Source organism: Ambystoma mexicanum, chromosome 6q, assembly GCF_040938575.1.
Source record: "Ambystoma mexicanum isolate Mex_15411 chromosome 6q, UKY_AmexF1_1, whole genome shotgun sequence".
In the NCBI taxonomy this organism is placed as follows: domain Eukaryota; kingdom Metazoa; phylum Chordata; class Amphibia; order Caudata; family Ambystomatidae; genus Ambystoma; species Ambystoma mexicanum.
This window is the reverse complement of record NC_090937.1, coordinates 399,077,065-399,105,053: the sequence shown is the minus strand read 5'-3', so window position 1 is coordinate 399,105,053 and position 27,989 is coordinate 399,077,065. Positions and strand designations below refer to the sequence as shown.

The following is a 27,989-nucleotide window of genomic DNA, read 5'->3' as shown; positions in this document are numbered from 1 at the left end:
GAAAGATATCCCTCCGTCGCCTCTTTTAATAGTAAGGGGAGACTTTATTTATCTTCAGGAGGGGCGTGAGCTGATAACAGTAGAAACCCAGGCAACTTGAGTAATAGGTTTCCAAAATAAAAAAATACCCAATCAAGGTTCTATAAAAAATAAAGTTCCATTCAAAAAATAAAATGCAATCAACTAATTGGAAAACACTAGCAAACCAACCCTGTAAAGAAACACAGAGAATGCAGACTTGTGAACTGGTGGTACAGGTAGTATAGCTCAGTGGCAACACGCGCGCTTGTCTTGGAACCAAGACAACGCAGAGCAACACAGGTTTGAATCCTGGGTCCAGCTTAGAAACCTCTTCGGCATTAAGTGCGTTATAAAAATTATGATTATTAGTGGTACTCAGAGTAGATGAGAAGGGGTATTCGGGCAATCGAATTGGGCAATAATTGTAAAATGTTCCAAGTGAAGTTATTGAAGAAAAAAGTAGAGAAGGGGACTTAAAATACCTTTTCCTTTTTGTCCTGTTCTTTTGGCTAATCAGGGTTAAGCCAGGATTCAAGGCGCTTTCTGAGGCAGCGATTCAGCTAAGCCAGGATTCAAGGTGCTTTCTGAGGTGGTGATTCAGCGTCAGGTTGGGTAACTGGGCCCAGCAAATGGTGCAGTTCCACAAGCAGAAACGGCAGGTGACACTAAGAAGCTTGGAACAGGTAGGAGCCAGAGTTGCCCACAAGTAGTGATGCGTGAATCGGGGCCGGGAGCTCTTCCTTGTCTTGTATGTTGTTGGGAGGTCCAAACCAATACCTCCAGGAACAAAGTGAGCCCTTCAGTTCTGTGCTTCCACTTCAGAAGGTCTGTTGGCACTTGCAGGGAATTCTACACCTCCTGTGCAGGTTCCTGGTTCCAGTGCCACCGCCAGCAGGCCTTGGTCCACAGCAGTTCACCCCCATTATTCCCTGGGGATTGGTAGAGGTCAGAGTCTCCTCAGCCTTTGATGCTTAGTGTCTTCACCTCGGTTTTGGCTGCACTCCCAAGAAAGGTCCAGTGAGTTCTTCTTGTGCTTCAAGGGTCCAAAAATGAATCAAATTATGAGGGGGGTGCCCCCTTCTTTTAAAAGCAAAATGTCAATGTCCAATCCAGCTGGTTTTAACAAGTGTTCTTTGTCTTAGGACATCATGCACAACGCACCTTGCCTAGGGATATGACAGGAAATTAATGAGGGCCAAAATGGAAACCAAGATGGTGGGACCCTTCCCTGAGTCCACCCCACCTCTCTGGCTACTCTAACACCAACCCTTTCCCATGCCTGCGGACTTCAAAAGGACACCAGTGGTCAGCACCTTGATGTGAAAGTAGCTTTATTATGTCAGAGCAGACTCTGAAGCACAGGTTGCCAGGAGACACCCTGGGGGAGGTAAATGTGCCCTGAGGGAAGGTGTTTCCCTCAATGGGAACCAAAAGTGGCAGCATCCTGTCCACCGTCTCACATAGCAGTTGTGAAGACAGGCCAGACAGCAATATACATCAGTCATGATCTAGCTGAGCCCTTCCCGCATAGCTGCCACTAGTGTGAAATCAAATATTTGTAGCTGTATAATTGTGTTCTCTTAGCAGTCACCATGCCACATCCAGGGGTGGCTTATATTTAAAGATGTATGTGCCACCAGACTGACTAAGGTATAAATTATCATAATTTAGATGATCGGTTCAGATGATTAAGAAGCCACTTGTGCCTGTAGGAACATTGTGTTCCAGTAGCAGTCAGGAATCCGCATGTAGGCTTTGAACCTGCCCTGTGCCTTTGCAGAGATGGGGCGGAGCAAGGCTATCTCTAAAAAGGCACATATTTACACTATACTTTTGGCACAGAGCATTTTGTGAAAGGGATCAGATAAGTAGTCACCCTTTCATTGACATTTCCATTACCATTTTATTATTAAAAAACAGCTATGACTTTCAAACCCCGACAGGTGGCATCCCGTCACACATTGATAATGACAACTTGAAATATTGTAGTCCTTTCATATATTTTCTCCTTTACCATGCTACTAGGAGCAGTATTTAGCGATGGGCAGACACATTGTCTGTGCTGTTAAAGATTTTCATACAGGTTATAACAAGGATACTGCTACACGTATTGCCATTTTTTCAATAGATTATTAATATATGGAACAAATCATTTTGGTGGCAAGATGCCCACCATCAAAACAAGAAAACTATTTCAGTCCTGTGCTTTCATTTAACAAAGGTATAAAGTCCCAATTGCAACGCATTGTTTGCCACAGTACTGCTTTTAAAATACCAGACGTGGCTAAAGGTTTTGCCTGTTTTGGAAGATGCAAGTATTGCATTTGCTTATTACATTAGACACTTTAATCCTTTCACCGCATATTCAATCGGTTTTGGTTTTCTGTGATCATTAACTTTCAAGTATTTTGCTAAACTATTGTTGCAGTGTTTCTCACTAAGCCCCCTTCACATTGGGGCACCTATCTATATCCAACAGAATATTGGTTTCTGGTAGTCTTGTAATTCTGCAATTCACAGCTTTTTTTTCACATGTTTCTGCCTCCATCCTCATGCATTAGAAACGCTTTGTTCGCAATAAAACCATTGATGGCAGGAGGACCCCATGGGGATAGTAAAGTGAACTACACATCACCAAGTGGTGCCCATCCCAACCCCTATCAGATCTTCTACAAGGACATAGCTTTACATTCAAATAAAAGTAGTTCATAAGAGTGTTAACAATTGTTTATTTAATGTCCTAAATATACTTCACTGTAGTAACAGATATCAACGTCACATCTTATGGAGACACATCATTGGGAACAAATAACATACAATTCCCAGTATGCAGGACACAATTGGCTTCGAAAATGGAACATTGTTTGTATTGTATTTATTGTGTTTATATAGCGCTTTAATCCAAATACGCTTTTCATTTTAACAACAGAATACATATAACGTTATAACAGTAGAAGCAATTTACAATTATGAATCAAACCAACAAAACAGTAAGTAGAGCAATTAAACTGTGAGGGAAGAGGGAATGGTGAGGAAGGGACGGAGTAGGGAGACAGAAGGGGTATAATGGCGAGAATGATGGAGGGTAGGGGAAGGTAGACGATCATAGGGAAGATTCGAGGGAATGAGAGGAGGGGAGGGTTTCATGGCGGGGAATGGAGGAGGAGAGATTTCAGGGAAGTGCGGAAGGAGGAGAAGGTAGGTATAGAGCAGATTGAGAGAGGTAACGCGTTCCAGTGCATGGGGGCTAAGAGCTGAAAGGAGCAGAAACGGGAGAAGGCACACAGGGAAGGAGAAACCGTGAGAAGGAAGTGGTCAGCTGAGCGAAGGGAGTGGGAAGAAGTGTAGAAAGAGGGGAGAGGAGAGATAAGGGGGAGCAAGATCATGGAGAGATTTAAAGACTAGGCAGAGGAAATGAAATTTAAGTTGGGAGTGAAAGGGAAGCCAGACAAGGGAGGAAAGCGAAGTAGAAATGGAGTCATAGGAGGCAAGGAGACAGAGGGTGCAGACGGCAAAATGGTAGATAGATCTGAGGGGGGCGAGGTGAGAAGCAGGTAGACCAAAGAGTAAAGAGGAGCAGTAGAAGAAGCGAGAGAAGATAAGAGAGGAGATTGAAAGTTTAGTAGCATTGAACGTGAGAGATGGGCGGACTTTGCGAATATTAAAGAGGTGGTAGCGACAGACGCGAGAAGTAAGAGAAATATGGTGGGAAAAGGAGAGGGAGGAGTCAAATTGAATGCCTAGATTGCGAGCGTGGGCAGAAATAGGAAGATTAGAGGGGGAAAGTGAAGGAAAGGTGGAGAAGGGGAGGGGGAAGAGTGTTGGCAGGGAAAAATAAGACTTCAGACTTATCAGTGTTGAGGGAAAGAAAGCGGGATGACATCCAGCTTTTAATGGCAGTAAGACAGGAAGAGAGTTTAAGGTGGAGATCAGATGAGAAGGAAGAGAAGAAAAGGAAGAGTTGGGTGTCATCAGCATAGAAATGGTGAGAAATACCGAATGAAGAGATAACAGGGGCAAGGATAGAGGTGTAGAGTGAGAATAGGAAAGGGCCAAGAACCGAACCTTGGGGTACGCCATATTCCAAAGGGAGGGTAGGCGAGGAACGGCCATCCCTGGAGACAGCGAATGAGCAGGAGGAGAGGTAAGAGGAGAGCCAGTTAAGAACAGAGCCTTTGAAACCAAAGGAAGAAAAGTGTTGAGAAGAAGGGGGTGATCAACAGTGTCAAAAGCAGCAGAAAGGTCAAGGAGAATAAGGACAGAGGATTGCTTAGAGTATCGAGCGGAGAAAAGGGAGTTAAGGATGTAAGTGAGGGCCATTTCAGGAGAGTGTTTAGGTCAGAAGCCAGATTGAGAGGGGGGTAGGAGAGAAAGATTGGTGACAAAGGTTGAGAGCTGAGAATAGGCAAGGCGTTCAAGTAGTTTAGAAAGGAATGCGAGAAGAGAGATTGGACCGAACTTAGAGGCAAGAAGGGGATCAGCAGAAGGTTTCTTTAGAATCGGTACGATAGTAACATGCTTGAATGCGGAGGGGAAGGTAGCTGAGGAAAGGCGGGTGTTGAAGAAGGAAGCTAAGTAAGGAATAAGAAGAGGGTAGATCTTAGGGATAAGAAAGGAGGGGAGAGGGTCAGTTGGAGCAGACGTGGGGTGGGCTTTGGACAGGTGGATGGACACGTCAGAAGGGGAGATAGGGGGGAGACAGGGGAGAAGTCAGACATGCAGGTTGAGGGGGACTAGGGAGAAGGGACGGGGAGAGTAGGAAGAGCAGTTGATTTTTTGACGAAGAGAAAAAATCGTGGAGCAGAAGAAGTTTGCGAAGTCAGAAGGAGAAAGGGTGGAAGAGGCTGAAGGGTCGGTGGTAGGTGGGGAGAGAAGACGAGAGAGGGTTTGGAAAATACGGCGAGGGTGAGAGGCTTGGGAGTGGAGAAGGTTAGTGTAGTAGGAACGTTTAGCCGAGGTGAGGCATGAGTCATAAAGAGAATGGTAAGAGAAATATGAGATTTGGTTGGATAATGAGGGAGATTTGAGCCAGAGTCTCTCGAAATGTCGAAGGAGACGACGCATGGGGAGAAGTTGAGGAGAGAGCCATGGTTGAGAGGGTTTACGAGTAGGACGGAAGAAGGAGGGGGGTAGAGTAGATCAAGAGTGGAGGAGATAGAAGAAGAAAGAGTGGATAGTGCTTCATTGGCTGAAAGGGAAGAGAAATCAGGGAGAGGGGGAAGAGAACAAGAGCAAGTGTCGAGAAAGAGAGACGGATAAAAGTTGCAAAGATCACGTCGAGAAAAGATTGTAGGGGAGAGTATAGGAGACGAAGGATGGGGAAAGGGAGTAAGGAAGGAGAGTAAAGCATGGTCGGAGAGATAGATAGGTAGTGTAGAAACAGTAGAAGAGGGGTAGGATGAGTTGAAGATAAGGTCAAGAGTGGAGCTAGAAGAGTGAGTAGGAGAGGAGGAGAGGAGGGGAGGGGGGAAAGGAGATAGGAGTCAAGGATGGAGAAAAGGGGGGAAGATTGAGGGGGAGTAGGGAGGTGAAGATTAAAGTCGCCAAGTACAGTTAGAGGAGAGGGGGAGGCAGAGATAAGTGAAAGCAGGTGATCAAGGTCGTCGTAGGAGGTGGACAGGGGGCCAGGAGGCCGATAGATGATTAGAAAGGAGATAGGGTGAGAGGAAGAAAAGGATTTGTATAGGTATTCGAAGGAAGGGAAAGAAGGAAGAGGTGGTGAGGAGGTAGAGGAAAGGTATTTAGGGTGGAAGAGGAGGCCAATGCTAAATGGCATACTAAATGGGTGTTCCCCTGACCGGAGGCAACCCTCCACTATTAGGTTGACGATAAAATCTACCTCTATCAAACATGGTTTTCCCTCAGTTGGTGATCCCACCTGTCCCCACTTTCTAAACAGCCGCTACAGAGTTACCAATTGCCCCCATGTCATGAAGAGTATCGTTAACCCAGTCTGGAATGTTTAGCAAACTTCACTTTGCAGTTTAACAATGTGTCAAGGAAACTGGGCGATACACATGCACACACACCTCTAAACAAACAGGCAGAGAGTGGTGAAGAGGATGCAGGTGATGAAGAACAGACAGTGATGTAAATGGAATCGCCCAAAAAGACTGAGATTAAAAGACCGAATGGGAGATTTGACCGAATTTCGGCCGTTCGAAAATACCGAATGACCGAAACGTGTGACCGAATCCCACATTTGGTTGCAGGGTCTGCGAGGGTGTCCCCCGCACTCTTGCTTGTTATATTGTGAGTTGGGATTGTGGGGGGGAGTCCCCAGCAGCCAGTCCCGAATAAAAAAATAAAAGAATAAAAGAAGGACCCTGCGGCGCCGGTTCCGATCACGTAAGTGAAAGGGAACAGGCGTTGCAGGGACACAGTGAGTCGGCAGCACGGTAAGTAGGGGTGTGGGCAGGGGCCAAGTTGGAAATGTTCAAGGGAGAAAAGACCAAAGGTTATTTCAGAAAAATAATCTTCAGACTTTTCTCCCTCGAACATTTCCATCTCGGGCTTTCAACCTCGAACCATGCGAATGTGTTTGGTACCAATATACCCTTGCACATTTGTTTTAAATCGAACGCAATGCAGGGGGCACTACCCAGTTTATTTAACGTATTACTGCACATAATAGATTGTATTTTGTGCTTGTGTAACTAGGTTGTGATTGTGATATGTTTCAGACTGGCAGCACAAAGAGCATACATTATATATACACACAAGCTCTCCCCTTCCCTCGCGCTTCCATCTGTACGCTGGCATGACCTGAATGTACTAGGCTTAGTATGTTCGTTTGCCCAGTTCCCCCCGTTGTCTCCCCTCCGTAAGTTTGTTGTGCTTGAAAAACCTCATGCACTTGCACTAGGGCAAATGCTGTCAGGCATAGTACGCTAGTTTTTTGTTAGATCATTCAGAAACTTCAAGTCCTAAGAAGGACCACTGTATTCCCTTGCTCCCCTCCCGCCTTGAAGCGCTTTGAAGCACTTCACTTGTGTATAAGCACTGTACAAATAAACAATCACAATTTACAATGTACACAATCTCTATATATACAATCTCCCACTTTTCAGTGTTGTATTGAGGGTCCAATGACATTGAAATACTAGTCCATCTTGACCAACCATAGAAATGCAATCATCTTAATCACTTAACATGTTTCATCACAGCAGTTTTTAACACTGTCATTTTTTTCACTGTCTTGTTTTCACCAGAGCTGTTTTCGTCACATTTTAAATATATATATCTCACACACACACGCACACACACAAACACATGCTAACTGCTGCGGGTTGTAACACTACAAAAAACCCACTGGAATGCAGGTCACAAAGCTTCCCTTGCACACAAGACCATGCCACCTTCTGTAGCAATAGTAGCATAGTATTAATTGGCAACATGATATCAAACGCCCACATGTAAAGTGCCAATGCAATGGAGGAGAACAGCATAATGCCTAATATGTGTATATATGTTGTGGGTTTGCAGTAGGGAATTTGGGTGGCAGGCTGAGGTGGTGGGGATGGGTTAGAGGGGAGATTGGGAGAGGAACACCCACCCATTTATAAAAACAAAAGCAGCAAAAACGGCCTCAGTGAAAACACCATGAGGAAAATGCAAACTTTCATACTAGCCGGGATGAAAGCAGAATAATGCATGTGTACTGCAATAGTACAACTATGGTCAGACCAGCCTGTCCAATGTCCGTGGAGGGGTTCTGAAGTTTTACGAAACGGGCTGATAAGGTCACCTGGGCAAAACGCAAATGTGCACACTGAGTTGTTTAAACTGCATTAATTAGCAATCATTCTGCTATAATGCCTGTGATAAAGTCACAGTGTCAACAACGCATCCAGCCCCCAGACCACCTGAGAGTACAAGTGACAGGACCAACCCATTCCCAAACCCCTAGGCGAGCAACAAATTAGGCACTACCAAGCTCCAAAGAAACAGGGTATTTGGGACAGCATCTCCCAAGATGCATCAGGTTTAGAAATCTGAAACTTGGAGCAGATGCCGAATGGTCTTTCAGGGATTCAGAAAATCATACACTATGGTGAAACATTGGCACATCCTGGGAGACCACTTAGTCAATAGGTGCGTATCCTTGAAGGAAAAAACAAACTTAACCCAACCCCCCTCCCACCAGTAGTGCTTGTAAAGGAAAACTGGTTTATACCTCTCCTGTAGATGTGGCAATTAAGAGGGAAACACTTCCTTCCCGTCCCTAAAGGAAAAACGACTCTGCACAGGTGGGAACTTACTAGAAGTTTTCCTGTCCCTTGTGATGGCCTTTCAACATCATAAATCCACAAACTGAACTTCTGTGCAGGGGAACAGCCATGGGCAAGGCAGGAACAAAGCAGCAGGCAAAGGCCAGCTCCTGCACTGGAAACAAACGAGGACATCCAAAATAGTGGCATGCCATCTAAAGACCTCCGTCCCCTGGCATCGAATAGGAAGCCAATTAATCACCCTATTCAAATGTTTGCCTTCGCCAATAGTGATGGCTTTAGATCTGAGTCTAAGATCCAAAAACAGTTCCTCTGGGCTGGGAGCTGAGATGGGAGTATTTTAAGAAAGCTGGAGAGCACCAGAGACGGAGAAGATCTTGAACTAGAAGAGGGGTGTGCTCCAGTGAGAGGAAGAAGGACCACTTGAGCCCCAGAAGAAGGGTGTGCTCCAGTGAGGGTGAGAAGAGCCCCTTGAAACCAAGAGGACGGGTGTGCTCTCGTGATGGGGAAGAGTGCTATATAGGCCCAGAAGGGGGAGAAATATTGAGTGAGAGAGTGACTTTGATCCCCATAAGAACGGATGTGTACAGGCCTTGCTAATTCTTTCAAATTCCACTAGACCTGCAGGGTGGGTAACTTACTTTATCTACTTCACCTAAGAGAAATGCATTCAACCCAGAAAATCATGAGATAAACACCTTTTTCTTTGAAAAAACATTGTGACTGGTGACCAACTTTTAACAGTGCTGTCGATGTGCTTTTCCGTAACCGTAAGAACAAATAGCAGCTTCATTTTTTTAACATCACAACTATTCTAATATAAACGCAAGCAATTTTTCTTGAAAAGAAATGGTGACAGAATTAAACATTGCCAGCACTGCCTATATGTGCCTTCAGATATTGGTAACGATGGCAAAAAGTGGCAGGCTTAAATTTGTTTTGAAATCTGAACATAACGTAACATAACCTTTCAAACAACTAGTTGCTGTCTTCTGACGAAACTACTTCAACTGGTGGCCCATAATGGGTCTTTCTCCTGGTTTTGAGGTGAGCAAATGCAGTACTGCTTGATTCGGCTCAAATCCTCCATCAATGCCTGGGCCATCCATGTGAATCCTCAAAAGTGCAGATAACCTATCTGCATTTAGGCAGGCATGCAGCTCATTTTTAAACCTGTTCATGCTGTTAAATCATCGCTCACAGGTTGCCTATGTTGGGTTGATGCAGAGTATTATTTCCAAAATTGGAACATGGTTAATTACTTCTGGCCAGTCCTTCAAGAGTTGAGTAAATAGGGATAAAAGCTTGTGTGTTCTATATGAAGTTTGAAATCCAGCCACTCTCCTCGAGTAAACTGATTTTACACCTCTGACAAGGTCTCGAGTAGTAATTAATAGGTTTTTCAAACTCTTCATCCCCAAAACTTGATATATGATCAACATTGTCTGGCTATGAAATTAAATCAAAAATGGTGAACAAGGAATGGGATTTGCCACTGATATGCTTGAGAAACCACTTCTCTATAAAGAAGGATCTAGCATTATCTAGCGTCAATAGTGTCTTCTTTAACATTATATTGCCCTTCCCTGCCAGGCCTTCCTTGTGGTAGCAGTAGGACCCCCGCAACTCAGTGATCTTTAAAGATTGTATAAAACTCTTTAAGTCCATTCCCAGGCTTTGCCTTCATGTGTTGAACATTCTGCTGAAATACCTCAATTCTCCTTGCCACAGAAATTAGGTTGTCTTCCTGTTGGAATCTTTGATACTTGCTGAAGTAGCATAGTAAAGTCTATCATAAAGTGTAAGAAATAAAGAAATTACTCCGATTTCAAATCCTGGAGCAACACCTTGGCCTTGTTAGCATATTTGTCTTTGCCAATTATCAGGTGCTCAAGGTGTACTACTGTAGGTTCCCAGTTGCTCTTGACAGCAGTTTGCACTCTGTGCTGACTTGCCCCCCATCTGTTGTAATCCACCAAAAAGTTCCAGTTGCTCGTCAAGGTTGTCTGCTATCTCTAAGTTCCCTTCTACGCTTTGGTGAATAGTAATACAGTTTAAAAAATACCTTCAGTATCTCTTCAAACCTGATTAACATGAGCTGCCCTTCTTAGCATCACAGACTGCAAGTTCTAGATTGTGAGCTGCACAGTTCACAACTGCAATATGATCACTGTTGTCCGATCCCTGGTTTGCAGACATCTCATCAAGCAAATGCTTCACAACTCCAAATTGACTGCCCATGTTCACAGCAGCACCATCTGTATTAATGCCAACACAATTCTTGCCAGGACTATCCGCTGATACGCCCACACTTTGTAGACCACTCAATATTGCGTCCTGCACTCTGGGTACACTGGAGCTTTTCATGCCACAATGTCGCACAGCTATGTAACAAGGATTCTTTCAGAAACACATTGCACTGAGTTCTTGTTCCAGGATTACTTTATCAGTTGATCCATCTGACAGAACACTAGCATTTTCTAGGTCTGATGGCATTTTTATTTTCATGGACTCAGAAATTGCCATCACAAAGACATGAAATGCAGGATCATTAATGTAGGTGTCCAGAATCCAATCTAGATTGTTCTTCTTTTGGAGTTTGCAGAGTTTGAGGAATTTAGCAAAAGCCTGTCCTTCCTTTGCAACATAGTAAGCCATATTGAAAAAGATATTCAAATGCTCTATATTACCTGCATTTTCTTAACAGATTTGACTATGCGGGTCAGTTTGGGCTTTTCGAGTGCAGCAGCATGTAGTATGCAGTTTTCATGAGATTTTCTTTTGTTCTGCCATACCAAAGTCTCGGTCTGAAATTTGTCAGTAATCCCAACATACAATGAAGATTTTGTTTCTGCGAAATTAGGATACTTCCTGCAAACGGCACAATACAAGTCTTCTGATCATGCCCAGTTTCTTCTGCCTCAAAAACAGCCCACTTAAAATCCTAAAGCCATTTTTCTTGCACAAGCCTCTGTGCCTCTTGATTTTTTTCATATTCTTTTTGCTTTTGATGGATTTAATCCAATGACTTCCTTTTCCTAACTGCTTGACTACTGTCACCTCCATTATTTGTTTGGTTTTTGTCTGTGGGTCTTTCAAACCACAGTCTGATGTCTGCCATTATTTTGTTGGTGCAACCTGTCTGTCCACAGCTTTTAAAGGAACATAATTGGATTCAGCTAGAAGACTCATTTCATCCCGATTAGGCTTTGAAAACAGATTGAAATCTTTACGTTCTGGTAATGTTATGATTTCCATTAACATCTGCTTTCCTGTGACATACAAAAATGGTTTGTTGTCTGTGGAAGGTTTATTGTGCACTTAACAGAATAACAAGTTGCATATGTATGCCAAAAAATGTGTTTTGTTGACTTTAAATTAAGAAATTAAACTTCCAAACCCCAGAGGAGACATATTTGGCTTATAATACTCTGCCAAGGTCTGCGTCCGGCTGCATACTTCAGGCATTGCCGGGGTGGCTGCTCCCAAGCTGCACGGTGCAACAGGTCTGCTAATCATTCATGTTTTCGGTTGGGCTATAAGGTGTTGCTTGTGACACCTATAAGTCGAAACTATTGCATTGGAGTACAGATAGAAGAAATGACATAGGAGGGACACAGTCTGTAGGTGTTGTTTGGTGATATGCTCACCCATTGCCTGCCCATGGCCATGATAATCCCTATGGCCATTGCCACCTATTCCTGTCTGTGTCCAACCAAAAACACTTCCTCATGGGACCGCTTTAAGCCCACTTTAATCAAGCCTTAACATCAGGCTTTGCATTCAAAGTGCCTGCCAGTGTTTATTCATATAGCAGTCTTCTGAGAGTTAATGACTTAATTGGGGTTTTAAACGTGGTACTCGTGTAATAAAAATGTCTTACCTGGCCTGCTGTCAGCCACTCGATCTATAAGCACTCTTTGTGTCCTTCACTGTGTCCTGCTAAAACAAGTATTGGCAAAGCCAACACTTTTGGCTTGTGCATTCGTTTTTAATTCTTTTGACAGGCACTGCTATTAGATGCCCATGTACTCTCGTGGTTTTGCACCTACTACCAACAATGTGTAGTTAATACCACTAAAGCTGTGGGTGGCAAATGACTTTCCCAGGCTTATACAAAAGCCCACACTATTGGCATTGCCAATGCTTGCTCCATCATAATCCCAAAATGTAAATCGGGTCGAGTATTAATGCAAGTAGTCGCGAACTGTGATCTTCATTTTCTGTTTTCATATAATAGCACACATGAAGGATTGCATACAGGTCTGTTGGGCTTCTAACGCCTGCATGCCAGAGACATGGCATCTGGGCGAGACCAGGCCAGCCTGAATGGGGTTCGCTTCGAGGCTACAGAGAAAGTTGGTGCAGGAAAGGCGATGGGGCGTGGTGGGATGTGTAATGCGCAAGGGATGGCTACAAAGAAAGACTAAATTTGAGTAAGGGAGCACAGACACTGAAGCACTGCGGAAGCTTCTCGATCGATTTTGAAAAGTAAGGGTGACGCTCAATTACACGGACAGTCTCCACTGTGTGCATCTGTTCAGAATGAACGGTTCATCATGACAATGACATGACTATGTTGTGGGATTCGAGTGACATGTCAGTGGATTCTCACAGCACCTTCCTGTACCTCGTTACCGGAACTTCAGCAGTGCGAGGTATGTGCTGGCAATTGATGTGACCTCGGGAGGCCATTTGAGAGCAGTTGCTTTCTTTTTTTTCTCAGAAGGCGAAACTTCCCTTTTGCACACACGTCTTAAACCATTGCAATTCATCCTCACTGGTGTAGAGCCAAGCCCCTGAGTATTAATGAAAGTGAATTAAAACGTGTGTGAAGATTGTGAAACTGTGTTTTACTTAACAGCGTTTAGTGAAAGCACAATTTGCACAAATAAAAAATGTGTTGCTCCAGTTGTGTCAAGTTATTCAAAACCGACTCAACTGGTGCGAGGAGCACTGATTTAAAAGCTGCCCTTTGCAGTCAGGCATCTGTTCATGGTGTGCAGTTCCGAATGAGGAATGAAGAGGTAGATGAAAATGCTTAAGCCTCACAACACCTTCGTGTACCTCTTCATGGGAACCTCGGCTGCAAAGGGCTTTCTACAGATGTCTCTGTGTTACTATCACAGAGGGCTCTTTATCAAGCCAGTCCCAGTGTGGCCTTTAGACGGGCTAATGGTGTCTGACACTGTGGCCATTTTGAGAAGTGTAATCTGTCCCTGAATTTGCACACCCGTATTACACTCCTCACTAGTGTCTAGACAAGCCAGCTCGACTGGACTGGAATGAGAATGAAGTAAAATGAACCGATACAGCGTTTGAAAATTGTGAAATGTTGCTTTTATCCAAAGTAAATGAACCATTTCAGCGTTTGAGCAAATAAAAACGATGCTCCGGTTGTGTTAAATCATTCACAATAGGCTTCACGCGACAATTGTGAAGGGCCGAATTAAAATGTGTGTGTACTCGTGTTTTAAATCCATTCTCAATTGTGTCGAGTCGAGCCTATCAGGAAGAATTTAACTCCCTGGAGCAACGCATTTTTTTTTTATTCACAAGTACACACCGAACTTGTACCATTGCCTACCTTAATTTTAACTGCTTGCAAGCAGCATCGCTCTCCAGTAACTTTTTTCTCCAAATCCGTTGGTATTTTAGAGATACTATAAACGAACCAGAGACCATCTGCTGCTTTAAGGTAATATAACGTGCAAGTCCTCGAACTGACCATTTTAGAAGGGGAGGAAACTTCATGCATGAGCAGTAATTCTGGCCAAGTTTGTTTTCCATTGGTTAGCTTTGGAAGGCCAATTAAAGTGTGTGCACACCAGAGTGGACCTTGCTAGGACCTCCACTTTGAAATAATCGAATGTATAGATAATGTTGTTTTCATAGAGCAGAGCTCGAGCTGACAGACCCCACCCCTGACTCCCACAGGTGACAGGTGAAGAGAGGGCGTGTCCAGAAGAGTGGGAGCTGATCTGGGAGCCTGGACTCTAATGTTAACAAAACAAAGTGTTGCCAGAAATTAAAAGAATGATTTGAATTTTCGGACTTGGCAGGATTTTGCTGCAGGGCCATTGCAGAATGAGACTTCCTGCTCACGCAGTAGTCTCCTTTGTTTGTATAGTGACAGAATTTCTCTATTTACAGTGCAGGGGTGCCCTGCACCCTTGTGTTGATCAGGCTTCATCAAAAGAGCACAATGTTTTGCTCGCTACTGCCACCATGAGGCCAGCCAAACGAGTTTTACATCTAGATGAGCATTGTTTCTCGCCTGTGAGGTCGTGTATCAAGGAAAAAGTGCTTGTCCTTTATAGAAATTGCTCGCTTACGTTAGTGGCAGAGTTGGTTTTTCTAGGCCTGGTGCTGAAGTTTGTTGTGGGGAGGCAACATGGTGCATGTTGCCTCTCCCCACCAACAAACCATACACTTGGGGGGGAGGGGGGGATTGCTATAATCACATTCAATTCCCTTCTTTCATTAGCCAGAGAGGATTCTGATAAAGCCGCGACCTCCAATGAGAGTGGTGTCAGAGCCAGAAACTGGCTGTGTGCAGACTGAGCGCTGGGGGCCACAAAAGGAGAGGTTGCCAGCGGAACTCCCCCACCATGAGCCATATCAGAGCGGCCTCGGGTGGAGAAGAGAGAAAGTGTGTCACCCTTGTATGTGAGGAATTGCTAAATAAGCTACTTGAATGCAGTATGAATTAAATTATAGGTAAGACTGTAAATTAGCGCACGCCAGACTCACTACTTGAAAGGACGTGCACATTAAGTGCAATACGATAAGGGGGGAAATGTCCATTAGAAGGCCTGCATGCAGAGGTTGTCTGACACCTTAGCCGCTGGCTTTGAGGCCTTCCCACACTGCCTAGGTGTGTTCAAGCACTGCCCAAGGGAACAGCAAAGCACACACTCTTCTACCTAATTCCCTAGCCACGAAAGGCCAGGTTCCACAGACAGAAAAGTTGGGAAGAGCTATGGTCTCTCTTCAATGGGGGTTGGTTTTGATGTGTGGTTCCTCTAGGAAAAGGAGGCCCCCAGCCAGAGATGAACGGCACACGTTTAGCGCAATTATAGAGATTAGCACCCCCACCCAGAGAAAGACCCAGTTTATAAAGGCTTTTTTTTGGCATGGGAAGCAGCATATGCAGAGAGCACAAGCAGTTTATCATGTAAAAAAAATGCAAAGATGGAGAGAGAGAGAGAGAGAGAGAGAGAGAGAGAGAGAGAGAGACAGAGAGAGAGAGAGAGAGAGAGAGAGAGAGAGAAGAGCAGGGTGGTAGACTCAATGAAGGTCGTAGAGGGAGACAAGTGGGTGTGGGAGGAGTTGCCAGTGGGCCGCATGCAATGCTGCCTTTTACCAATTAATGATTGCTGTGTCCCATCCAACTAATTGGCTGTACCCCTCCAGTGGCTGCTGATAGAGTGTAACAAGACGACTTAACGGTCACAGTCCTGGATTATTATACCACATATTCAAATAATTGCTAAATGTCAGAGGCACGACAGCTGATTTCTAAAGAATTTCACTAATACAATTAAAAAAATAAGTCATTACAAAACATGTAAAATAAGCATTGACAATGCCAACAGTTTTGATGTGGGCATGGGAAAGACATTTGCTAGGCACTGCCACAGTGGTATTAACTGGCCATCAATGGTAGCAGCTGCAAAATGGTTCGAGTACCTTGGTATATAATAGCAGTGCCTGCAAAAGCATAATACTTCTACACATGTCAAAATTGTTGGCTTTGCCAATGCTTGTTTTTAACAGGACTTCAGTGAAGGGCATGCATAGTGCTTATAGAATCGAGTGGTAAAAGCCAGACCTGGTTCAGCATTTTTTATTACGTCCGTGGCACGTTTATAACTCTAAATCTTTGGCTCTCCGAAGACTGCTTTGAAAAAAAACCTCCCTTCACTTCGAGCTTGTGCAGTTTGATGGGAAGGCTTGATGAAGCTAGCTCAAAGAGATCCCCCAGGAGGCTGTATTTCAGACAAGGAGGAGCTAAACGTGGGTGAGAATGGACATAGGAATTAACATGACCATAGGCAGTCAATCGGTGGGTAAATAGCCAAACATCACCTACAAGCGTTATGCCCCTCCTCATTTGCCATTTCTCTCTAGCTGTACGCTAATGCAATAGTTTTGGCTTATAGGTGGTACTTAAGTACCACCTAATAGTCAAAACAAACAGAGCCATGCCAACACAAAGACAAAAAGTCTTCGGATTTGAGAGGGATGAGGCGTGAAATACCGGATTCACTTTCCCAAATGCCTTGAAGAGAAGGCTGTAATGTCTGGCGATGTACTCCAGAAGGTCAGTGGCAGGCTCAAGTGAAGGAGTAGCAACACAGGTCATCTCTTGCATTGCCGTCGGAGGGGACCTGTCATACATGGCACGGCTCCTTGGAATTTGTTGCCACATGCACAGCATGTCTGGGGAGTAGCCCTGGGGGCATCGCCTGTCTCTCCCCACCCCTCATTTTGTCTTGGAAGTATAGCTTAGGGACAACACGCTCATCTTGGAAGCAAGACGACGCAGAGCAACACAGGTTCGATCACCGGGTCCACACTTACAAACCTCTGGGCATAGTCCCGGAGAAGATCTTCTCAGTACTGCTAGCTTGGCTCGCCATGTGAAGAGAAGGTCCCAACACCCACTCACCGGGCCTTGGCACCCGAGATCAGGAAAGGCACTCTCAAACATATCACAACACTTAGGCTGGTTTTCAAAAGACATCAGTTTACTCTTTTCAGCAGACCAGGAAACAGCATACAGCATATTTAAAATAAAATCTGCAACTACCAACTTCCCTCAGATTTCAACCCCTTATATACTATTTTGAAAAGTGAGGTAATGCAATGATCAATATAAAACATCCTGATTGGCTTTGGTACTTGAAGAGAACCCCTTTTCCAATCCCTGGCTGGTTGCCTTAGCTGCTAGTCAGAACAAATTTAAACAGGTAGCTGTTCCACCTAGCTCATTCTACACCAGTGGACTTTCCATTAACACCCACAAGATGAATAAAGAGTCCGACCTCGACCCCCACCAAACAACCAAACGCGATCAGAAAGCACCCCACAACAGTCCATAAAACACCTTGAGAGATAGTCACAAGAAGAGGACACTACAGACCGCACACATAGTCAAACCAAGATGAAACCACTTAGTCGAAACTCACCCACAGCATCACAGCATGTCCCACACCGAAGGTTCAAGCAGACATTCTCACTTAGATGGTAGGGTAAGAGGATACCCCTACTCCTGCTCTGACAGCCAAGAGGAGAATAGACACTCCAACCTCACAATACATAGCTCTCTAAAATACTACAGCAGACATAGCTCATTAGAACACAACAGGGAACGCGTCGCACATAAACGGAATCTGTCAGATGTGGGCCTCTCTCTCCCCTTGCGGGACCCTCGATTCTAGCTGTGTTTTTTAGGACTGCACTGAATTATTCAATTGTTTCTGAATTCCAGCAAAGTAAGTTACTATACTCAGTTGGGCGCAGGCCTCTTCCCCACTATGCGGGTCTCTCAAGTTTAGCCGTTTCCGCACCAGGCAGGATTCCCGAAACCCAGGCATTCAGCCATACTGTGATTAGCTGCAAACATTTAACCCACTAACTAAAAAAGCTCTAAAGTTTCTACATACTTATCCCACTCAAACTAACAGAACTATCTCTCGCACTGCAATCCGCATGCACTTCACCACACCGCTACAACACATAAACCGCACCAACAGCACACGAGGACTAACATCACCCGATACTCACACCAATGATATGATATGATATGATATGATATGGTATTTGTAACGCGCCTATACACATGTGTTTCAGCACTCTGTGTATACCAAGTTGAAGCTGCCAACAGAACACCACTCCTCTCACTATCTTACTCCCTTCTTCACCCTACTAACCCATCCCACCTTCTCGTTTGCAGATCCGCCAGAGCGCCTGGTGACGGTGCGCGGTACAAATATCTTTACATTTAACATATTAAGCGCGTTATAAATAAACAATTAAAAAAAGATCGGCGTGCAAAAAAAGGGAGGAAGGAGGGTAGTTGCAGGCAAGGGCAGAGCAGATGGCCCCTTCATGAGGATGTACTGCGTTTTTCAGGCCCTCAGGTCCAATGTTGTCACAGACTCACTTTAATAAAATATTTCTTTGAGATAAATGATTAACCTCAGATCCATGTAGTGGGTATTGCGGACACCTACTATGTCAGGCTATATCACAAAGTTAACATTTGGATATTGTTGAAGGCCAATGGATAAGCTGCTGCCGAGAGAAAAAGCTCAGTGCGTTCCCCAGAGGATGAGTCCCCTTATAAAGCCTTTCACTTATAAGAGCATTTTATCAAAGACCTAGAGCGAGCACTTCCATGGCAACAATTCCTCTTTGGAGAAGATGCTTCTGTCACATACTGGCCCCAGTAGTCTTCTTATCGGAGGCAACCACTGTCACAAAGAGGTGCCACTTAACGCGCGACAACGGCCTCCAATAACTTCTTCCTAATCTGACTTGCCGCCCATATCAGTGCGGCGGCGCACATTACATGACATCAGAGGCGCGCCAGTCAGTCTCCCAGAGAGAAGCCTACAGGGGCCACTGGAGAGGCAGTTCAATGCCTCCAGTAGGCGTGGCGAGGAGGGGGGAGGGGAGAGGAGAGGAGCCCTGTATATGCAGGAAGAGACGAGGGGCCTGCCGGGTCGCAGACCCCCAGAACAAGATAGGTCGCCCTGCGCCGAACGCCTTCTGCACACAGGAACGCAGTAGCGGTAAACCACATCACACTCGGAGCTGTCCCTAAATAAAAAGCGTGGCTTTCACCTTAATGAACTCAGGCTAGGTCAGCTTCAAAGGCACACACACCATCCATGCATGCATGGCACTTCCAGGACAAGGGCAGTTGCGAAGACCAGACCCTTTTCGGTGTTTACCTTGGAGGTCGGACTTAAAATGAATGTTCCTCATGAGTGTACGGCCTTCACAATTTCCAAACTGGGCATGCCTCAGTAAGCATTTGTGCTACTTGCAAGTCCTCACATCCCAAAAAAAAGCAGCAATCTTAAGGGTAGTGCCCCAGTTAAGCTTTTGAGGCTGGGGTATTTTACGCACTACTTTTGGAAGTTGGGTGTAAAAGGGAACTAAGGGGATTACAAGATGTTCAAATTCTTATCTGAAGTATTTGTAATCAAGTAACGTATACCTATTTTCAAAACGTCTTTTTGTTTTAATCCATAACGCCTGTCATGCTGGAAATTGACACAATTTACTGGGGGTGCCCGATGTGGTGTAGTGGACCCTATGTGTGTGTTGCCCCTTTAAGGGGATGTGTCCCTCCCCAGGGTATTGCCCTTTTAAGATGGGCCTTGACTTTGTCATGGCCCAAGCTAATAAAAGGAGCCCTGCAGGCACGTGCGTCAGAACGGCTGCAGACTCCGTGGAAGGTTGGTCTGAGTCCGTGTCTCATTGATGATGTAGGCCGCAGGCCTACCTGTGGGAGGCACAGGCCTGCAGGCCCTGCTTTTTTTGGATAACGGAAAGACATCCAAAGGAAACGATTCAAGAAGTATGGTATCAAGGATTTTATTAAACCTGATATTAATTTAATATATCAACCAAATCATGATTAAATCTGCACTTGTGAAAACAATTTACATAGCAGGAAACAACTTTTATTAAAAAGAACACATCTATATAATAAAATACATCATATTCACTCATCCAAGCATACAACCTCATCCATCCATTAGACAAACCACTCATACTAAACACCAATCAATATACAATGTAAAATCTATAGGAAATTCATCACAATTAATTCATCTGAAATATTTATAGAAAAGAGTATGAAATCAGAGCCACAACAGGTAACATCAGTGGCATAAGTAATTGAGATGGGTCCCAGAATTTTTTGACCACGACCTCATCTTAGTCCAAACTCAACCGGTTTCGACGTGTATACTTTAGTGTAGTGACGTCTTCATCAGGAGTAACAAAAGTATATTCTAACATAAAGAAAAAAAAAAGAAACACAGATGGGACACATCAATATATGAAACCCCTAAACTTGGAAAGAGAACATATAACATCAATAATAAAATTGATATATATAATGGAAAAATTTAAAAAATTTTAAATAAAACAATGGGTAATCATGTGCAAGAGCCTGCTCCCACCCCGTGGTAACTCTGGGATGGGCCTGAGGTGTCTGGTAGAAAGTAGTGCTACCCTCTTATATTGGTGTCTCTGGAAAGCAGATACGATGTGAAACCAGGTCATGAGCAGAGTCACAGATATACACACAAATGACAAGGCCAATGTGTAAAACCTTTCCTATTGCGGCCCGTGAATAGAACACAAAACTCACATACTTAAGATTGTACCAGTGGTGTAAGGGCATGACCGCAAAGAATATAAATATAAACTAACCTTCATTCATATAGTAAAAGGCTGTACGTCTCTGCCTTTAATTAAACATTGGGTCCACTTGTATACACTAGATAACAACGTCCCAGTCGAAGTTCCTGCAGTTATTTTTAGTGCGTGAACACCAAAGTGCTTCTCTGCAAAGTGTAAACAAACATTTACACAATTGGCTCCCACTGTACAGATCATAAATTAAAATTTAAAATGTACAAGGGTGAGCTAACAGGTCTTACCAGGAATGTCCAAACACTCGTTGAGCCCGCCGCCATAGGTGTGAAGATGAATCCCCGCATCCAGGGAGGACTGCGCCTGATATTATATGGGCCTAAACACGACACAAACATTTAAGTGTGTGAAAAAGTGCCCGATTGTTCTTACAATTATATCATTCACTAGACTCGAACGGAAGCTACCGCAAATTAATCAATTAAGTGCATAAACCAAAACCAGCTAATATGTGCAATATCTAATTATTTCCACAAATGCGGTTACTCGAATTAAGCTTACTGAAAAGATTACTTTTTTAAAAAACTAAAATTGCTCAATCTATCTGATTTCACACGAATTTACTTTGCTGGGGTATCGCCTATAGAAGACCCAAAGATATGGGGCTCCTTTCTGTAGTAAAGGCAAAAAACGATTCGAAAGAACACCCATACAGCTGAGTAATTACCTTAAGCGAAAGAACTCTCCGGTTCTCGCAGTAGCTAGTCAGCCGTATAGCAGCTGAGTCCAATTGAAAGTAGCGTGCAACAGAGTATCACCGTTTCAAAGATGTTAATATACGCGTGGAAAGCATCATGTGATCACGTAGTGAACCACGTGACCACAAACTGAACTGGCCTACGTGCTGCGTGGCCATACGATCTAGGAGGAAAGACACGCAAAATTGAGCAACAAATTGGTATACTACACGACGTGTCCACACGATCGTGAGGAAAAGACCGTAATTAGAGCATGACAGGTATGGAAATAACGCACACTGTGGAAAAGCATTTGGAAAAAGACGATCTCTGTTATGTATGGGCAAGATTTTAGTCTATGCACATTATAATGAGTGCTGAAAATATTGTAAAAACAACATTTAATGCCTTTCTTAAGATTAGAACGGTCCAAATATGTCAGATATTGTGGCGAGTAGTGTTTAGTTACTCGAGTTCCATGGTTCCAGGGTATTAAGGCCCAATGTTAATGTTTTTAGATTAAATATCCACATTTGTTCTTTGTAATCTAAGTTTTTTAATAGTTGGGATTGATTTTGTGCATATACTTTTTCTATGCAAAACCATTCCACCTGGTCAGCCGTATGACCCATCTCAATAAAATGGATTACCATTGGAGCATTGAGGTTTCGAGTTCTAATCTTAGAACGGTGTTCGTTAATGCGGGTACTCACTTCTCTAGTTGTTTTGCCTACATAAAACAACTGACATGGGCAGCGAATGGCATAAATGACATTCTTACTTTTACAAGTGGTAAAAGTGCGGAGGGTCCACTTTCTAGTCTGTGTTTCAAATGACATAGTTTTTTTAGAAAACTTACATGCGACACATGAAGTACAAGGGTAGTGTCCCACCACTGGGTTGGAATTAGTATCGCGAATTGTATGCACTTTAGGAAAAGTTCTACTGGCACGAGTAATCTTTTGCTTCAAATTTTTACCTTTTTTGAAAGCAAATAGAGGTCTGGGTTTGGATGTTCCTGAAGTATTAAGGATTCGCCAGTTTTTTAGAATAATACCTCTAATAGCATTGCTATGTTGGCAAAAGGTTGAGACACATACTAGTTCATCTTTCTTTTCAATGTCTCGCTTAGGTGTCAATAGAAGATCTCGGTTGGTATATCGAGCTCTCTTTTTGGAATTTTTTATAAGTTTCTTTGGATATCCCCGTTCTAATAGTCTTTTTTCCAAAATCGCTGCATGTTTAGCAAAATCTGCGATATCTGTGCAATTACGGCGCAGCCGTAAGAACATCCCATATGGTAAGTTACAAATGTGTGTGTTGCCCCTTTAAGGGGATGTGTCCCTCCCCAGGGTATTGCCCTTTTAAGATGGGCCTTGACTTTGTCATGGCCCAAGCTAATAAAAGGAGCCCTGCAGGCACGTGCGTCAGAACGGCTGCAGACTCCGTGGAAGGTTGGTCTGAGTCCGTGTCTCATTGATGATGTAGGCCGCAGGCCTACCTGTGGGAGGCACAGGCCTGCAGGCCCTGCTGCCATGGGACTCTCGGGCCAGGACGGTGGCCGAGGTCCGCATGGTCAGGACCCTGGCAGGCTGTGCCCCCACCCCGATGGCGCTGGTGTCCTATAGCGCCGCGGGGCCTGCCGGATGGACATGGCAGGCCCCAAACTCCCACAGGCGCTGGGCCTGTTTGGGTGCTGTGAGGAAGCAGCACCCTGGGGTCGCCTGCCGGATGGACATGGCCGGCGACCCCACCACACTGGCGACGAGGAGAAGAACCCAGGGGAGGACTGCGTTTCCCCGTTATTCTAAAGCTTTTCCCTCCCCTTTGCGGGTGCTGCAGGAAGCTGTTTCCCGTTAGGGTGATTGTGCATGTGGCGGTTTCCATCGCCGCAGAAGGAGAAGGAGTAGAGTTCATCTCGGTTGGGATGGTGAAGTAAGGAGGAAGGGGAACCCTGCCGGCGATCCTCCCCCGCAAAAAGTGAGAGAGGCATGCTGCCTTTTCCACCATAGTGGAAAGAAAAGAAGTGGAGTGCCAGCCCACACCCCGAAGGAGACAACAGTGCGCTGCTGGGAAGTTAGAGTGGGATGCCCGCCACCCCCCCCTGAAAAGAAAAGGAGGAGATGTGCCTGCAACCCCTGGCCGCGGCCCTCTGAGGAGGGTGCTCGTGCGGCTGGATGGGAGTCGCACACAGGCCCCCTGCGCATCGATGCTTTGAAAGTCAAAAGAAAGGAGGTGAAGAACTGAAGCTCCGATGCGGAGCGGAAAGGTGGGTGGGGCCCGCGGGGCCCGTCCCCACATCCGAAGCAGTTGTGGTGATGCGGGAATGCCCCTGCAAGAAGCAGAGCCGAGGGACAACCTACTCACCCTCCCAGTGAGTGGAGAAGAATAAAGCGGCTGTAGCCGCAAGGAGGGGTCAAGTGCCCTTACAAGCCAGACATCAGCAGCACCATCCTGCATTGTGCCGACGCTGGGGCCCCCACTAAGATCCGGGGCCCTGCGGCGGTGAAATGAAGCTCCGACATCGAGCTGCAAAAAAAAAAAAAAAAAAAAGTGAGGGTCGGGTCATGCACGGTCCCTTCCCCATGGCATTTCAGGCCCGTCAAGGAAATCCACATCAAAGACCGAGGCTGCCCGCCTGCAGCAGTGATGTGGGCAGCACTCTGGTGCACCGGCAGCCTCAGCTGCTACAAGACCAGGCTGCTGGTGGGGAAAAGCACATGCCTGAGGAGGCACGATCTGTGGCCTCTGCGACTTCGCAAGAGAGGTGACCCCGCTGGGGAGCCTCAAACAAGCCGTAACACCATCTGGCATTGTACTCCAAAGGAAAAGGGCCCCACTGTAGATCCCTGGCCTGGTGGGGATGGCGAGCATTGAGCACATCCTTGCACAGCAGTGCCAGCAAGCCCCATAGTGATCCTGGGGTGTCGGAGGCTGAAGAGCAGCATGTTCCACATCAGAACGTGCATAAGAAGACAGGAGTGGCCCTGGCAGAACCCAGCCATCTGGCAGTGCTGGGTCTCTGCTCACACCACAGGAGCAAGAAAAAAAAAAGAAAAGAAAGCGCCCATCCCGCAATGAAGATCCAGGGTCAGTCAGCAGAGTGCGGGCTGGGCTCGGGGAAGTTGGACTCATGTCAGAACAAAGTGGCAGCAGCCAGCGGCGTGATCCTGGGCCAGCTGGCACTGTAGTTCTGTACGCTCCTTGCTGGAGCTGTCCAGAGGAAAGCCATGCGACCTGTGATGTTACAGCAGCAGCCCAGCCCATCCACAGGGTCCACCCTGCAGCTCCCACCGGCACCTGCCCCGGCAGAAGGAAGAACCACCGGAAACCCCCCCCCTAAACCTGCGGAGCGAAGTGGGGAGGTGGGTTGCAACCCCTGCATTGTGGTGCTGCCGGAGCTCATCGGCATGAGCCCGGGCCCGCGACAGAGGACTGGAGATATTCCGGTCGGAGCGCATCGAAGAGGTAGGAAGGCGACATCCCCGCCAACATCAGTGTGCCAGAGCCCACATAGAGGGCAGTATCTGCCAGAGGAGTGCCACGCCCACACCAGAGACTTATTGAGATCCCCGGCCCGGTGGTGCCAGTGAAAAAAGAAGGCTCCGGGCTAGAGCACTAACGAGGACAGCCCAGTGGGCACCCGGGCCAGGAGGCGGTGAAAAGTGTGGAAATGGTGGCGTGCTCTGGTCTGGAGCAGGGCTGTATGGACGGCTCCAGCATCAGAGCGGAAGTGCCCTGCGGTGTATGGCAACTGTGTGTGGCTGGGGCCGTGTACTCACACAGCGGGGAGCAGCTTCCCCTGCGCTCCCAGAGTGTTTGCAAAGCAAAGGGGGCAAGGGTGGTCATTCCAACGGCAGCCCTGCAGGGTGAACAATACAGTGGTCCATGTGGAATACGTTATCTGCGCACCACAGCAGCCACGTGTCAACGTAGCAGAGTTTGGCAGCCGCACCCATGATGCACCAGAGACACCAATCAATTCCTGCACTGTCTGCCAGGCATCTCCCGGCACCGTGCCATGGAGAAATCAGGACTACCCTACCATAAAAGACAACTTGTCGGCCCTATGTGCACCCTGTGACACCGGTGTCACCCTGCCTGTCCCGAGGGTGGCACCGACACTGAGCCCCGATGAGTGGGCCCCGCCACCATGCCACGAGGATCCCCTACCATATCGTCGGAGGACCTGGGAGCTCATGGCCCTGATGGCCTGTCACTAACATACCTGGCATGCTGCACGGAAAGGACCCGACAAGGGTAATTGGCACGGAGGGTACTAGGCAGAAATGGGACTAGCATTGAACCACAGAGGTTCCCGGACTGCCTGTCAGTAATAATACCCTGCCCACACTGTAGGTGGCCCCAACACCGAGTGACAGCAGCCACCCTACCTGGTTGCCCTACAAGTGGCCCTAACTGACTACTACTAATAACACCCGGCATGTCATGCCATCAAAGGACCAGGCCAACGTGGGTCCCCCGCACTCCCAGAGTTCAGCCAATACTGGGTGGCGGACCAAACCAGGCAACCCTGCCGCCTGGAAGAAGTGCAGCGGGCAAGGTATGGGTTGCAGCTCACCATGAGTGCTTGTGCGCCCTCCTATGCCCTGGAGGAAGAGATAATCCTGACTGGGGAAGCACCACGAAGAGAGTGAGTGATGTCCTGTCACCCCGTGCCATACCCACAGCGGATGGAGGAGGTGGACGCCCCGAGACCTGCGTTTTGCGGCCCTCCCCTGAATAGCAGTGGACGGTGCTGAGGTGGATCCTGGCATCCGACTGGTGCGGCTTTGCCGGCTGTGAACAGTACCATCAATGGACCTGGACCCGGGAAGTGGCTCTTGAATGGACACTCATGGAGAACGAGTTGGTGTCCTGTAGTCCTCCTTTTGCTTTAAGAGGACTCAGTAAATATGTGTTTTGATGCTGTGAACCTGCATAAGATTGATATGCTTAAAGTGGTCTCAGTAAAGGACAGTAATGTGAAACTGTGTTCCTGCAAGCGGTAGGGGTGCTCTAAATGGTACCAGGGGTCATCCGCGAGCATCATGCAATGGTTGCGATTCCGTACCCCAGGTAAATAAAGGGTCTGTAACATGTGGTACAACTGTTAACCATCCACCGGGGTGTACCCCTGTGACCGTCACCTGAGGGTGATGGGTTGGGGGGTGATAAGTAGATAAGAATGTGTGACCAGAGGTGTGCCAATAGCATATCTTGTGTGAAGTTGGCTCCCCCGAATCTCAAGTAATATCATTCTGTAACAGGTGTGGGAAAATTAGTTATGTTGTATTTTTAGTTGTTTTGTTCCTTATGAAAAAGGAGGGATGTGGTGTAGTGGACCCTATGTGGGTGTTGCCCCTTTAAGGGGATGTGTCCCTCCCCAGTGTATTGCCCTTTTAAGATGGGCCATGACTTTGTCATGGCCCAAGCTAATAAAAGGGAGCCCTGCAGGCACGTGCGTCAGAACGGCTGCAGACTCCGTGGAAGGTTGGTCTGAGTCCGTGTCTCATTGATGATGTAGGCCGCAGGCCTACCTGTGGGAGGCACAGGCCTGCAGGCCCTGCTGCCATGGGACTCTCGGGCCAGGACGGTGGCCGAGGTCCTCATGGTCAGGACCCTGGCAGGCTGTGCCCCCACCCCGATGGCGCTGGTGTCCCATAGCGCCGCGGGGCCTGCCGGATGGACATGGCAGGCCCCAAACTCCCACAGGCGCTGGGCCTGTTTGGGTGCTGTGAGGAAGCAGCACCCCGGGGTCGCCTGCCGGATGGACATGGCCGGCGACCCCACCACACCCCCTAACCCCTTTTTGTGAGCGTGGTGGGCGGGCCTGGGTCCTGCTGATCAATGTTGTGGGTGGGACTGAGGGCCAGAGCTAAGCAGCGAATGATGTGCGTGCCCTGAAAATAGGATGCTGGCTGCTTTGCATTAAAACAAAGTGCATTTTGAAAACATAAGGAGGACCAATTTATCAGACATGTCTACGCTAGTAATTCAGACGTGCATTCCTTCCGAGCATGCAATGCACACCTGGTATGGTGGTTATTTCCTCCGTCAGAATAGTCACCCTGACAGTAAAAGGTGTGCAAAGCATGAGACAAATATACAGCTTTGGACAGTTTCCTTGTTTAAGTTTGGTCTGTTGAGCAAAGGACGACTTTCAGATGTCACTGCTCAACTGCGCGCATTGAGACACAGCGTTCGGAAGACTCATGGCAGTCAGGGGCAGAGAGCTGCCTCATCTTGGTGTGGGATTTGGGCCTCGTGTCTACACGGAACGGTGCTCCGGCCCAATACCTCCCATGCTTTGAATTGAATAAATCCTGTAAATAAATTGTTGTATTTGTAAATCTCCTGCTGTCCTAAGCGTAGGAAACCTGTTCACAGAGCTCATCTTTGTAGCACACTATATGAATGACTGTGGTCTAAACACATGAAAAGCAATGCAAGCAGCATCAAGGGGCAGACCCCTTCGTACTCCTACTCCCGCTGATATGTTCTTGGGAGTATCGGTATGACTATATGAAGTAAAACTGATGGGTATGCTGATGTTGCCTACCCGGAGACCTGCTTAGAGGAGAAGAAACAAACCTAA

The 27,989-nt window shown here is 46.4% G+C and overlaps 1 protein-coding gene across 4 annotated transcripts in view; it reads right to left on the bottom strand.

The window, feature by feature from the left end:
- MAML3 (mastermind like transcriptional coactivator 3) overlaps positions 1-27,989 on the bottom strand; it is a 1,010,390-nt gene that overhangs the window by 504,117 nt on the left and 478,284 nt on the right. The window lies entirely within an intron of this gene.